The sequence below is a fragment of the Neopsephotus bourkii genome, unplaced genomic scaffold (assembly GCF_033783945.1).
Source record: "Neopsephotus bourkii isolate Nb327-2 ecotype Australia unplaced genomic scaffold, CSIRO-AGI_Nbou_v1 NB_1810, whole genome shotgun sequence".
NCBI lineage: Eukaryota > Metazoa > Chordata > Aves > Psittaciformes > Psittacidae > Neopsephotus > Neopsephotus bourkii.
In genome coordinates, this window is record NW_026902283.1 from 963,390 (window position 1) to 975,514 (window position 12,125).

General features: G+C 40.2%; 1 protein-coding gene across 7 annotated transcripts in view; it reads left to right on the forward strand.

The window, feature by feature from the left end:
- The first annotated feature begins 369 nt into the window (after window positions 1–369).
- Window positions 370–12,125, forward strand: part of ERBIN (erbb2 interacting protein) — a 113,167-nt gene continuing 101,411 nt past the window's right edge. For 6 of the 7 annotated variants that reach the window (XM_061342635.1, XM_061342640.1, XM_061342638.1 and 3 more), the window contains exons 1-2: window positions 370–482; window positions 891–976. The gene's annotated coding sequence lies outside the window, so the exon portion shown is untranslated. Of the gene's footprint in view, window positions 483–633; window positions 809–890; window positions 977–12,125 lie in introns of those variants that run through there. The other variant, XM_061342636.1, reaches the window with a different exon arrangement.

Consider the following 12,125-nt stretch of genomic DNA (forward strand, 5'->3'; position numbering starts at 1 on the left):
GGGAGGCTCGTGGGACCCGGCGGTGGCGTTACCCGCCCCCCCTCCTCCTTCTCCCTCCTCTTCCCTCTTCCCGTCACGGCCAGTGGGGGCGCTCCCGCCGCGCCTGCCCGCTCCCACCGCTGCAGTGCCTCCACCGGCCTGGGCGGCAGTGCTCGGCGCCGGCAGCCGCAGGGGCGCGGCGGACCCCCACTCCCTCCTCGGTTACACCACTCCGTTCCCCGTCGTGTTCCTGCTCCCGGGCATTCCGCTTCCCCACAACTCCGCCGCCTCCCCGGGCCCCCCGCTGCCAAGGCCGGGGAGGGGGGCGGGAGGCTGAACCGAAGGGGAAGTGTGCGAAAGGAGGCGGGGAGAGAGGGCGGTGGCGGCGGGTGGGCAGGTGAGGCAGGCGGCCTTCCCGCTCCCCTCCTGCCCTTGGCGGCGGCGAGGTCCGAGAGGTGTAGGGGGTGTGGGGCATCGGCCGCGCTCGGGCAGCGCGTCCCTGGGTGAGGAGCTGGAGGTGGGGCGGCAGCGCCCAGCGCGCCCGGGCGGCAGGAAGGCAGGCTAGCGGCGGGGCGGGCGAGGGGCGAAGGGCCGGGCCGTGCTGTGCTGCCGGGGCCGGCTGTGTGTGTGTGTGGGGCGCTGCGGTCCCACTGCCGGGCGTCGTCTTTTGCCGGGCGGTCGCGGGGCCGCGCGGGGCCCTCGCTGATCGGGCCGCTCGCGGGCCAGACCCCGTGGCCTGCGGGGTCTGGGAGGAGCCGGGGTCCGCTGCTACTCTCCCCACGACATACTTGCGTCGACCGCTCGGGTCGGCGAACGCCCCGTCCTCAGCGTAAACTGTTTCATCTTTTTTTTTTTTCTTATTCCCCCGTCTCCCCTTTTCCGTTCTCTGTTCGCTGCCCTTTTCTTCCTAGCGAGAAGAAAACTCGATTGGATTTAACACATTTCCTTGGAAGAAACTCCTGCCTGCTGGATCTGGTTTAGACGCTGAACAGACAAGGTAAATTAAATGGAGAAGGCTTGGGGAGCAGCAGCAGCAGTAACAACAGAAAAATCCTTCCTCTGCTGAAGGGGGTGGGGAAGAAGGAAGGAGTTCACGCTTCATTTTGATATCCTGTTTTTGGCCCTTTTTTTTTTTCTCTGTTTTCCGCCTCGCGTAGTTAGCTGTGCTTTGTGTTTTCCTCCCTCTCGCCTGAGTGGTGTTTGTATGAATGTAGTCGCTGGTTTCATGGAGGCTGAGGAAAGAGTCTGGGGAGACTGAAAGTTTTTAAGCTCCTCAGACACAGAAGTTTCTTTGTTCGGTCGGGGAAGGTATTGAACTGAAACTGCTCCACTCCCTGACTCTGCTGCTTCATCTCCTTCCCTTCCCAGAAGGTTGCTAACCCCGCGAGTATAATTAACTTATCGGGAAATAAGGGAGTCCTAAAGAAGGTAATATCTTTCACTTAATGGAAAGATCTTGAGGGTTGGCCCTCCCTGTGTTTGCGTTGTTTTCTGGAATATCGGTTAGCGTCTAGCTGGTCTTCTTCAAGATACATGTTAAATTTATTTATAAAAATGTGCCCTCGTAGTCTTCTGTAAATGCTGTCGCAGTTTTCCCCCTTGCCTGCTGCCGCCACCTCTCTTCCTCCCCTCCGCCCCCTTTCTGTCCTCAGGATGACGAGTTGCGCTGCATATTTTTCAGCTTGTACAGGAGAGGTCTGTATTGCATTTTGATCCTTGCGAAGTGTGTTTTAAGAACCTTCATTAGAGAAAAAAAGTATGGGCTAGCTAGTGGTTTGATCTCTTAGAATTACGTTCAGTTGAACCTCCGAATTAACGTAGCCTTGTTTGCTTTTGATGATCACTTTTACCTTTATAACTTTTGAAAGGCATCCTGTTTGAGGTGGAAAACCAAGTGTGAAGTTTGGGTGTAAGGTTTTGTACTGCTGGTGCTTGTTAAGTTATGCTAACTAGTTGCATGTAGTGGAAGAAGTGTTGTTCACCACAGGCTCACTCTGTGTGCCTCAAAGAGGCAATTACTGGTTAGTTCTGTGAAGGCAAAGTATTTATCACATTGTGACTTTTCAAAGTGATCTGGTAGCCATAGGTCTGTTCTGATATTTTTTTGTTTGTTTGTTCCTGTTTGTCAGACTCAAAAGCGGTGTGTTCGTCAGATGAGATTTGTGTGCTTCAGTCTCTCAAGTGTCTAAGATATGTTGGTATTTGTGAGGCCTGGACTAAATAATTTCTATGCAAAATTTCTAGCACTCCTACATGTGTAGTTCTGTAACAGCATCAAGTAATTTAGTACTTGAGGAAAAAGTTACTAACCCAACTCCATTTGTTTGATCTACTGTGAGGAAAAATGTTAACATTTAACTGACCTAAAGTGGCTTCTGTGGCTGATAACAAGTAAATGATTGGCTTGCAATTTATAGACCTACCTTTCCAGGCAGCAGTAAGAGTTATTCTTAGGCATCAGAAAGGGCTGAACAAAATAAATGGCAGTGAACTTCAGTTTCCTTATATGGCTTGTACTTGGCAGAAAAGCAATGAAGGCTAAACAGAGTAATCCTTTTACAAAGAACGATCACTTTCCAAAGCAGTGTTTTAGTCCCAGTAATGACTCCAGATTCTTGGGAGGGTGGGGTGGTGTGGGGGATGGGGAATTGTAGCAATGCATGGCAAATTTAGTTGTAAACTACTATGTTCGTAATGGATGCAATTTTGTTTCTTTTCAGACCTTTTGTGTTTCTCATGATGGGCTTGATATTTTTCAATGCCATATAGAAGAATAGGTCCTTGTAGTGGAGCCACAACTTTTTACGCTAGTGTTTTGTCACCATGGTAGCTATGGATAAAGCCCCTTTTAATGATGAAAGTGTAATTCAGTACTGCTTACAGCTAATGGTTATATCATAGAATGCCATTCATGTCATTAACATAGTTTAGGAGTTATGAAGGAGTATATTCTTTCTCCAGATCAACCATCTCAACTGAAAATCAGACTGACATTGATACTTGTGTTGAATAAAATAATGATAAAATAATATTAATCACAAATGAAATGATTTAACTATACATATGGTAGATCATGTTGCTTGAAACAGCACTTTCTTAGGTATGTGTTGATGGCTTGAGGAAACATTCTTTTGACCTGGCTGTTCCTTGCTCATGAATTAAATTAAGCTCAAGTAAACATCGGTAATTTTAAGTAGCTATGCTTGCAATCAAATAGCTGGAAGTTACAGCATATGGTATGCCATGGAATATGATTATCATTAGGATGATTATCATATCAGTAAAAATACGAATAGATTTTTCTTATGAATAAGACACCTACCAGATAATGGTTGGTGTAAATGCGGTGCTCTATAGGGTATTCATTTGCACATCACATTCATACAGAATTGATGAAGGGGCTCCATGGAGAAAGTGTTACTGATTGAAAGTTGCATAGTGTATTAGTAAGCTGGTGGTGTAAGAAAACAGTATTATGTTTTGTCCTCAGTAGAATTTGTTCAGAGCCTGTAGTACCAGGCATAAGGAACCATGCCTGGAACATTAAAGCTAAGTATTTCTAGAACCTACTGCTAACATGCTACATATAATGGTTCTAGAAATAAGTAAGGTTCTAGAAATACGTAAGGTTCTAGAAATACAGGGCAATGGGAGCAAATTCCTCAACTCGGCTTTCCTGTTGGGGTGTAATGAATCACTGGCTGTCTGCTTTGTTTTCTTGTTTTGTTTTTGTCCTTCCTGCTCCCAAGCAAAATGGAAAATCTTCTAGGGAAAATGTTACGTAAAGATCAAATGGTTGATATGTCATATTTTCAGGAGATTCTCCCTATGGAATAACCTGATCTGCTAGAGGAGCGTCTGCCATTTACTCCACACTGAGGAATTACAAATCTAACTTTTTCTGAATGGGTAACTAGTCGAGTTGACGGAAAAGCTGTTCTTACAGATATTTTCATACTTATATGAAAATAGTAGACTGTATTCCTATGTGAGCATGCAAATATTGGTGGTGGCCGTTGATAAAGGAGGTTAAAAGTGGTTTACATGGAATATGAAGATTCAGAAACACCACTGTTTTACCTTGTCAGCTTTGGAGTCAGTAAAACAATATGTCAGACCACACTTCTCATGTCAGAGTGGAAACACTGAAGGTAAAAAGTTAATCAGTTTGTGTTGTAAATAGGCTGTAGATACACTACCCTCACCTCAACCCCAGTTTAGAAAGTGCACTGTTTGTGGCAACTTATTACATACTAGCTTAGTGTCTTTGGAGCATCTGTGAAGAAGTCCAGTGTACACTTGTGAGGTATAGATTATGTCTTTTACAACTTTGAAAGTTTAACTGATTGAGAGTTTTGCTTAATGCTTTGAATGCATAAGGTGTATCTTTTTGTTAGTGTTGTGGGTAAGTTGTGAGCATGGTGTTAACAGACTCTGATCCAAAGTTCTGGACAGCAAGTACTTTTTTTTGATGAAAGCTTCAAATGTGGATTTCCTGCAGTCCTAGTTTTCTTCGCCTCTTGGGGTGCCACAGCAGTTTCCAAATGTGAAGGTGGCATGCAGAGCCCACGGTATCAGCACAGGTGGCACACTTGTCTGCCACTGAGTAAGTATCAGTAAAAATTAGTAGGCATAGATAACACTGACTAATGTACTTTGGTAATAATTAATTGTTAAGAAATACTATTGACTTTAAGATTATATAAGGACAGGTGATATGTAGAGGAACTAGACTGCTAAGTGTGATAGGTTTTTTGCCTGTATTCACTGAAATACGGCTTTTACTTCTAATTAAGAATAGAGTGTTCATGTATTGTGAGTAAAATGTTTTAAATGTTAAGAATTGAAAGTAAGGATGCTGCTTTAGGACAGATTTATAAATCTCATCTTCTGCTAACAAAAATGAAACATGAATATTGCTATGCTGGAATTGGTGGTATTTTTATTATATAGACATCTTGGGATAATTGTGCTTTTTCTACTGCTTCCCTTCATTACTTAGCAAGTTTCTGCAAGATACTTCTTTTTTCGGTGTTTAAATTTCCATATGGGTGTTTGGCTTATTACTCTTTTTAATTTCACCCATACTTTCTCTGAAGGTAATACAGAAGCATGATGTTTCAACACCAGATTGCACCTTCCACCTTTAAAAAGACATTGTGACTTTGCATAATTGAGAAAAAAAACCAAACAAACCTCCTCATTTGGTCAAAATGAAACCAAACTGACTTTTACTTATATTGGAGAACTTCAGTGTTGTGACTCCCCTAGGGTAGTTTATGTTGAAAAGTAGATTAGTTCTTTCTGTATCTGGAACTGATTTGTAGGTACTTGATACTACATGATCATTTTACATAGGAACAAAAAGTGATGATTAATCAGAGTCTGAGGACAATGTGAGCTGTCTTGGCTGCTTTGTCTATTCTGGAAGTTGTAATAACGTCAGAAGGTAACTGAGCCTTTGGAGCTTCTTGTGTTTGAAGGCTCTATCTAGTTAGATAACATAGTATGTACTCTCCTCCCTCTTTATCTGCTTAATTAGACAATGAATGGGATGGCCATACCTTTTTATCCTGTTTTCTGGCATTGCCAAGAAAACATTAGGTAACAAGTGGTGTACACAACTTTGATTTGGGAAGGTTGGGGGTCGGGGGTGGGGGAAATGCTTTGTGCCTTCCACTGTTGCATCCAGTGATTAGGCACAGGCTAAACAATAAAGATTACTTACAATAGCAAGGACAACTGTAGTACCCTTAAGATCAAAGCCATGACAAAGAAGGAAAGTGATTCCAAAATGCATGATTTTTTTCATAGTTCTCTAATTGTTAAATACCCAGTATTATACACTGTCACATCTTTTCTAAGATCTATGGTTTCTCCGAGTTTTGTTTCACTCTTTTGTATAATTTAATTCTGCAAGCATAAAGCTATATTATATATGCAAAGTAAAATGAACTGCTGAAAGCAAACGTTCTTTAAGATTCCCTTATTTAGATGTACATTAGAATAATAACTGGAAGAAACTGTAGATCAGTTATCTTCAGGGTGATCAGTTTTGACTTCACTGAGTGCACAGGCTTCTTTTCCAAGTCTTCTAAGCACTCTGAATTTTCCAAGTTTGTATAGTTCAGTATGCACAGTGCTGTGCTTCATATCTTGTAGGCCCTGTCATGAAGTTGGCTGAGATGGAATGAACAGAGATACACAGACATAGTCCAAGTAGTGAATATTCTGACTGTCTGGGCTATCACATGCTTCCAGTAGGAGAGACTGCAGCTGTTCGAGTAGAATTTCCTTTCTAGGAATAAGCAGGTAGGAAGAAAATACTTGTTTTAGGAGTCTTGAGTTTTGTTTCTCTTAAATTTAAAATTGCACTTCTGAAGCAGATGGTGGGGGTCTAGTTGTCTTCCTGTGTTCAGTAACTACTTTTCATGTCAGTTGTCTGAGGATAGCTTTAGGAATAAAAGAAGATCTGAAGTGGTTTGAAATGTTACTAAAAGTTACAAATACTTGAAATGAAACACAGCCCATTCCACATTAAGAGTTGAATTATATCTCCCTGTGAAGTGGCCAGGGCCTTATTCTCCTTGGTGGGGAAAGTTTCAGTCTTAATAACTAAATTAAAAATATTTGAAGTTCTGTTAGTATGTTAAAAATAGCTGAAGAAGGATGGTCTTAATGTCTGAAGTACTGTGCCTTGAGTTTGCAGCATTCTCATCAATTTTCAACTCTAGTTGGCCGAAGAAGTTCCTGTGGCAGCTGCACTGGGGGCTCTGTCTTCACAGATAGCTCTGGAAGAAAAGTGACATATTTTAACTTAGTCCTCTGTCCCATAGTGTGGAGTCTAAGTTTAGTTGCAGACATTATTTCTTCTTCCTTGCCCTCCTTGTCCTTGGAGTTTTTCAGTACATGTCTTCCAAAACTTCCAAGTCTCCTAAGGCAAAGCATAGATGCTGTGCGCTACATCAGTACATCTGAACAAATGTCTGAAATGCAATGCCAGATGCCTGTGAATGTCAGTTACAGGTTCAGTCATCCAAAATGACTGTGGATGCCATTTAAAGTGTTTGGATGGTGGAAAGTGTTTCCAGGCTTGTCTGGAAGACTTCTGCTAAAAAAACTCTTGGCTGCTAATAAACTCTTTGAGCAATGGTTGGGGGGGGGGGCCCCCCCGCCCCCTCGCGTGTCTGTAGTTGTCCTGGCATTATTCTACCCGAGGGGAGAAATGACGATTTAGAAGATAGCACATTCTCACTAGTTTGATTAAATGACTGCATGTCTTCTATATTTACTTACAGGTAACCCTGAGGATAGGATGGAGGTTTATGTTTGAAACTGGATATTGGACAACTTGTAATGAATAATGATACTAATGCAAATTACAGGGTTTCTTCCTCTGTAGAAATGTTACATTTAATAAATTGTACATGCTCATGCATGCTTGTGGTTAAAGCAAAAACAGAAAACAAACAAAACAACTCCCAAAATAAAAAAAAAAACTTGGCTGCAGAAGTATTTAGAAGGTTGAGGCCTGTGTTTTCAATAAAAGTAAACTTCAAGCGTGGCAGTGTAGCAGTCTAAATCTTTCCTGACTTAAAACACTCTGTATATACTCTTTCCAAGCTCACGCTACAGAGTATAACATGTAGGTGTTGAATTTACTTAGTTTCCACTTTGGTCTGCAAGGAGGAGTTGAATGTGCAGGTAGCTTTTGATATGCATTGGTACCCTGCTGTTGGTATGTTTGCTTGCTGTAGCAAATCAGTCTGTAGTGACTTGGATTGTTAGTCTGGTAATTAGCTGCTTTTAGAACATACTCATTTTGATTACTTCTGGTCAGGTAATCATCTGTGATGTTAACCTTGGAGCTCCGAGTCATCTAATTTCTGAGGTACTCCGTATTTTTTGGGGTTGGCAATAAAGTTCATCACTGGGAGAGAAAGTTAAGAAGCTCACATTTTTCTGATTCACAGCTATCCAGTCTTTATACCATTTACTTTAGTTTGTTCTTTACTAAATTTATACAGGGTGATTTATTCTGAGTAATTATTGAATTCTTTAGCAGGTCATCTGGGAGGAATTACAGGCAGAGGGAAATAAGTGCAGAATTCTAGAAAACAGGATTTGGAACAAACCTAGAATTTTACTTAAAGGTCACTTTTATTGGTTCACTTGTAGGTGTTGGGAAACTGTTAAAAACCAGGTAACAATTAAGTGAAGAACTGAACTCTAAGTAGGAATAAAAGAAAAAGATGGTTAAACCTGTGTGTTTCCACCTTTTCTGGGAGTGTGAAGGAAGAGAAAATTAACTGGAACTCTGAATTTGGCAAGCCATCTGGCTCTGATTCTGATGCACATGATCAGAAATGATACGGGGGAGGGATAGACTAGCAGAACTTTAATATTTTACTATACTATTGTGTAACTACAGGGCATCTTACTTGTATCTTTTAGGATTTTCTTTTTTTTTTTTTTTTTCCTTCTTTGAACAGTGTTTTGTGAGGGAGGGAGCTTTCTGTGGCTATTGGGAAATCCTGTTCTTCCAGTGTAGTATTCTTAATCTAGATGTTAATGCTTTGGGTCCAGTACCAGAGATTTCATCTAAATAAATGAAAATATAAGCAGTACAAGTACTAGAAAAGCAGGGTATACTTAAAATAGATTTTAATAGACTTAGATGAGAATAATTTACTTTTCTGCTTGTATTTATCTGGATGAGCTCCTCTGATTTTCAAGGAGCCCTTTACTTTGTCTTGCTTTACTAAAGCAAAGCAGAAGTGTTGTGAATCACAGCATTCTTCTGTACTTTTTGCAATGTTGCTCCTACTAGAGAAAGGCAGTGGAGCATGGAAACATTTCTGTGGGATTTCGTTGTGGGAAATCCATGGGAGAGGTCAAGATTTCAAATGTCCTGTAGTTTTTCGTGACATTAGTGTTACTGAACTGGTTTTGCAGCAGCAGCCTGTGGTGTCTCAGGGGAAGGATTATGGCCCTGTCAATGGATCAGGTTAAAAAAACCCATTATGGAATGGGAGAGAAACATGTCTTCAATCAATACATGTTTCTTGTTCTGTTTCTTACTTCTCTCTATACATAAACCAGCTGATCAAGAACCAGTAAATTTTTCATTCTAATGCTCTCTGTGCTTTGTCTGTCCCAGATGGTGCAAGTCCCTGCCTATTTCCACTGAATTAAAATATATATATTTGCTCATTTTAGATCCACAGATCACCCATCATTCCATTTGTGTTAAATCTTGACGAAGCTTTTAAGTTTCAGCTTCAGAGTATGAAATAATCTGCAGGATCAGAATGCTATCCATTTTCCCCAAACTTGTATTAACTTGTTTTTAATCTTTGAGGAGCCTGAAGTTAAGTATGCACTGGACAATTCAAATTATTTGAAATCAAAGTTATGAAATTTTCTGAAATTCCTATTTTGTGCTATTTTGCTTGGTTTTCTTATTCTGAGAAAAGGAGGATGACAGGTTAATAGCAAATCAGCACAGTACTGTTCCACTTTTTACTTCAGTAGTGTCAAAGTAACATTATAACTCTTTTTTTCTCACACTAGAAAGCACAGGGTGTCAGAAGTTAAGTAATGCTTTAAGCTGAGTTATTATTAAATCAACTTTGAATTCAGTTTTGAGGCTATAATTTGCACTGTGATGGGAAGGAAGAATCTTAGTTCTACTTAAACCTCCTGTCAGGTGAAAAATTGTTTTTGGCTTTACATACTGAATTATTATCTTACATAATAAAGATAACAGCGCTTTCAATGTAATTGCCTAGATTCCAAATAATTAATGAAATTTGTACTGTAAGAAATAAGGCATCATTCTTCCCTATCTAAAGAGGCAAATATACTTTGGAAGCCATTCAAGAGTAGCCTTCTGTTAATTTTGTTTTAACAGTTGCTTGTCTGATCTTCAAAATGTCTGATGTAGTAAAATAAAAATAACATGACAGCTCTTCTTTTTTCTTTAATCATCATCTGTTGGCTTTGAGGAGCACAAGACTAAGTGAAGACAAAAATAATTTTGTTCAGAAAATACCAGCTTCAAAGTTTTATTACTGTGGTGGGAGTGGAAAGAGATTGTAAGTTGGCAAAAATCAAATGCACATTGTGAGAGTAAAGCTGAGTAAACAGAAGGCAAGAATAACAGTGCTGGCCACATGGGAGGTGTGAAAAGTCTTGTAGTTAAGAGCCACAGATATTGCAGAGAAGAGCAAATCACAGATGCGAGCAAATGATTGGAATAAATCAGGATCTATGTATCAGTTGTAAAATGAATGTGAAAGAAAATAGTGGACAGAAGTACAGGTAAGGGTTTCCTTTATTTGCCCAGGATGGTAACTCTTAAAACTGCTGGGAATAACATTGAGCTAAATGTGTCATAATTGTTGTATAAATTAGAGGGAGAAGATGCTTAGAATCTGGAAAATACAGAGTACAAGGTTGTGTGTTTTGTTGTGGTCCGTCCCCCTTCCGTCCCCGTCCCCCCCCCCCCCAATTAACAATCCCCAAATAGGAAGGAATGCACTTGTGTTTTTTGAACTTTGATCTGTGAATGTATTTCCATTTGTGTTCCTGTTACCACAGACTGAATTGTGAAACCTGTCTAGATTTGATGCAGCAGTCTTTCTGGCAGTTTATCCATTTTATTAGCTAGAGGGTTTTAAATATGGTTATTCCTCCTGTGCATCCAGCCTCTGCTTGCTTTGTATCTCGAAAGTCTCATACTGTTTTGGGCCTGCTATGTTCTTCTGACATCTGTTGTTTGTTCCATCCTAGTTTTAGTTAGGAATTCTGGCAGTTACTTTTTTTGGGGAGTGTATGTAAAGCAGGTAATCAGGGGCTGTTTTATTTTAATATATGCACCATATGATTTAGAAAGCAAAATAATTAACCAGGAATCTTCTGATAAGAAATAGGTTCTTCTTCCCTCCTGCCCCATCTGTTTTCATTTGTGCTGATATCCTATGTGTTGCAGATTGCCTGAATTTATCTGCAGGCAATTAGATGGATAGTCTAGTTAATAGATGAGAACTTTTCTTGTATATTGAAATACTGCATATTTACAGCAGTGCAGCTTGCTTGTTTAAAAACCTTTGGTATCTGCTGCAGATGGCTGCATAGTCTAAGGAGTGGCTTCCTGGCTGCATTGTACATGAAGTGCCAAACATGATTAGAGCAGTTTTGTTCTGGAATGCCAAAATACATTGAATCCATTCAGGAAGCAACATATGTCAAATGAATAAAAATATCATGTGAAACAGAATGTGATTGTTATGTTTTTTTGTTGTTGTTTTTTTGTTGTTGTTGTTGTTGTTGTTTGTTTCCTGAAGTAAGGGGTTAAAAAGAACCTCTTATATTGAGGATATTATTAAATATGAATTGCTGACTTACACATTCAGTTTTTTCACTACTGTTTGTTTCTCCGTACCCTATTTTCTTCCTGATTAACATACGCCATAGATGGAACGTGGAACAAGGAGGTTATCAATAGGTGTGCTGTATAGGAAAAAGGGTATTGTGTTTTCCTGCTTGGGTACCTAGGCCTGTGCACAGGATACAGGTATTCAGTGTGGTTTTGGAGGTTGGTTGCTTGTTTTTGGTGTGGGATTTTTTTTTTTTTAATTTGCTTCTTCTTCTTATTTCTTTTTTTTTTTTTTAAGTGAAGGCTGGTAGCTTATGTGTTTGTTCACATTCTTGCAAGAGTTGTATGTAATTGCTTGATAGCAAACCAGTGTTGATGAAAATAAAAATCAGCAGTGAAGGATCTTCCTTCTGCCCAATCTCTCATTCCAGCCAGTTCTCGAGACAGGAAGTGGGAACCTTTACAACTAATAGCTCCAAATATTGCAGGATTTTGTTATTTTATTAAGAAACAAGCCCAGGGCAGAGTGCATTTTGCTGCATATTATTCCTTGTTTGTGAGGGAGGTGCTAGTCACTTTGATTCCTCCTACCTGGAAGGCAAAGATGTTAAACACTTAATGACAGAAAAATACATGACTCTCTAGAAGATGTAATTCTGCTTGTGCAGTTTTTAACTAATATTTTGCATAGATTTTTCTTATCTAAAATAATCTGAAAGCCTTGATTTTATAGCTCTTAAGCCCAGAAGAGTGGAGTATATTTAAA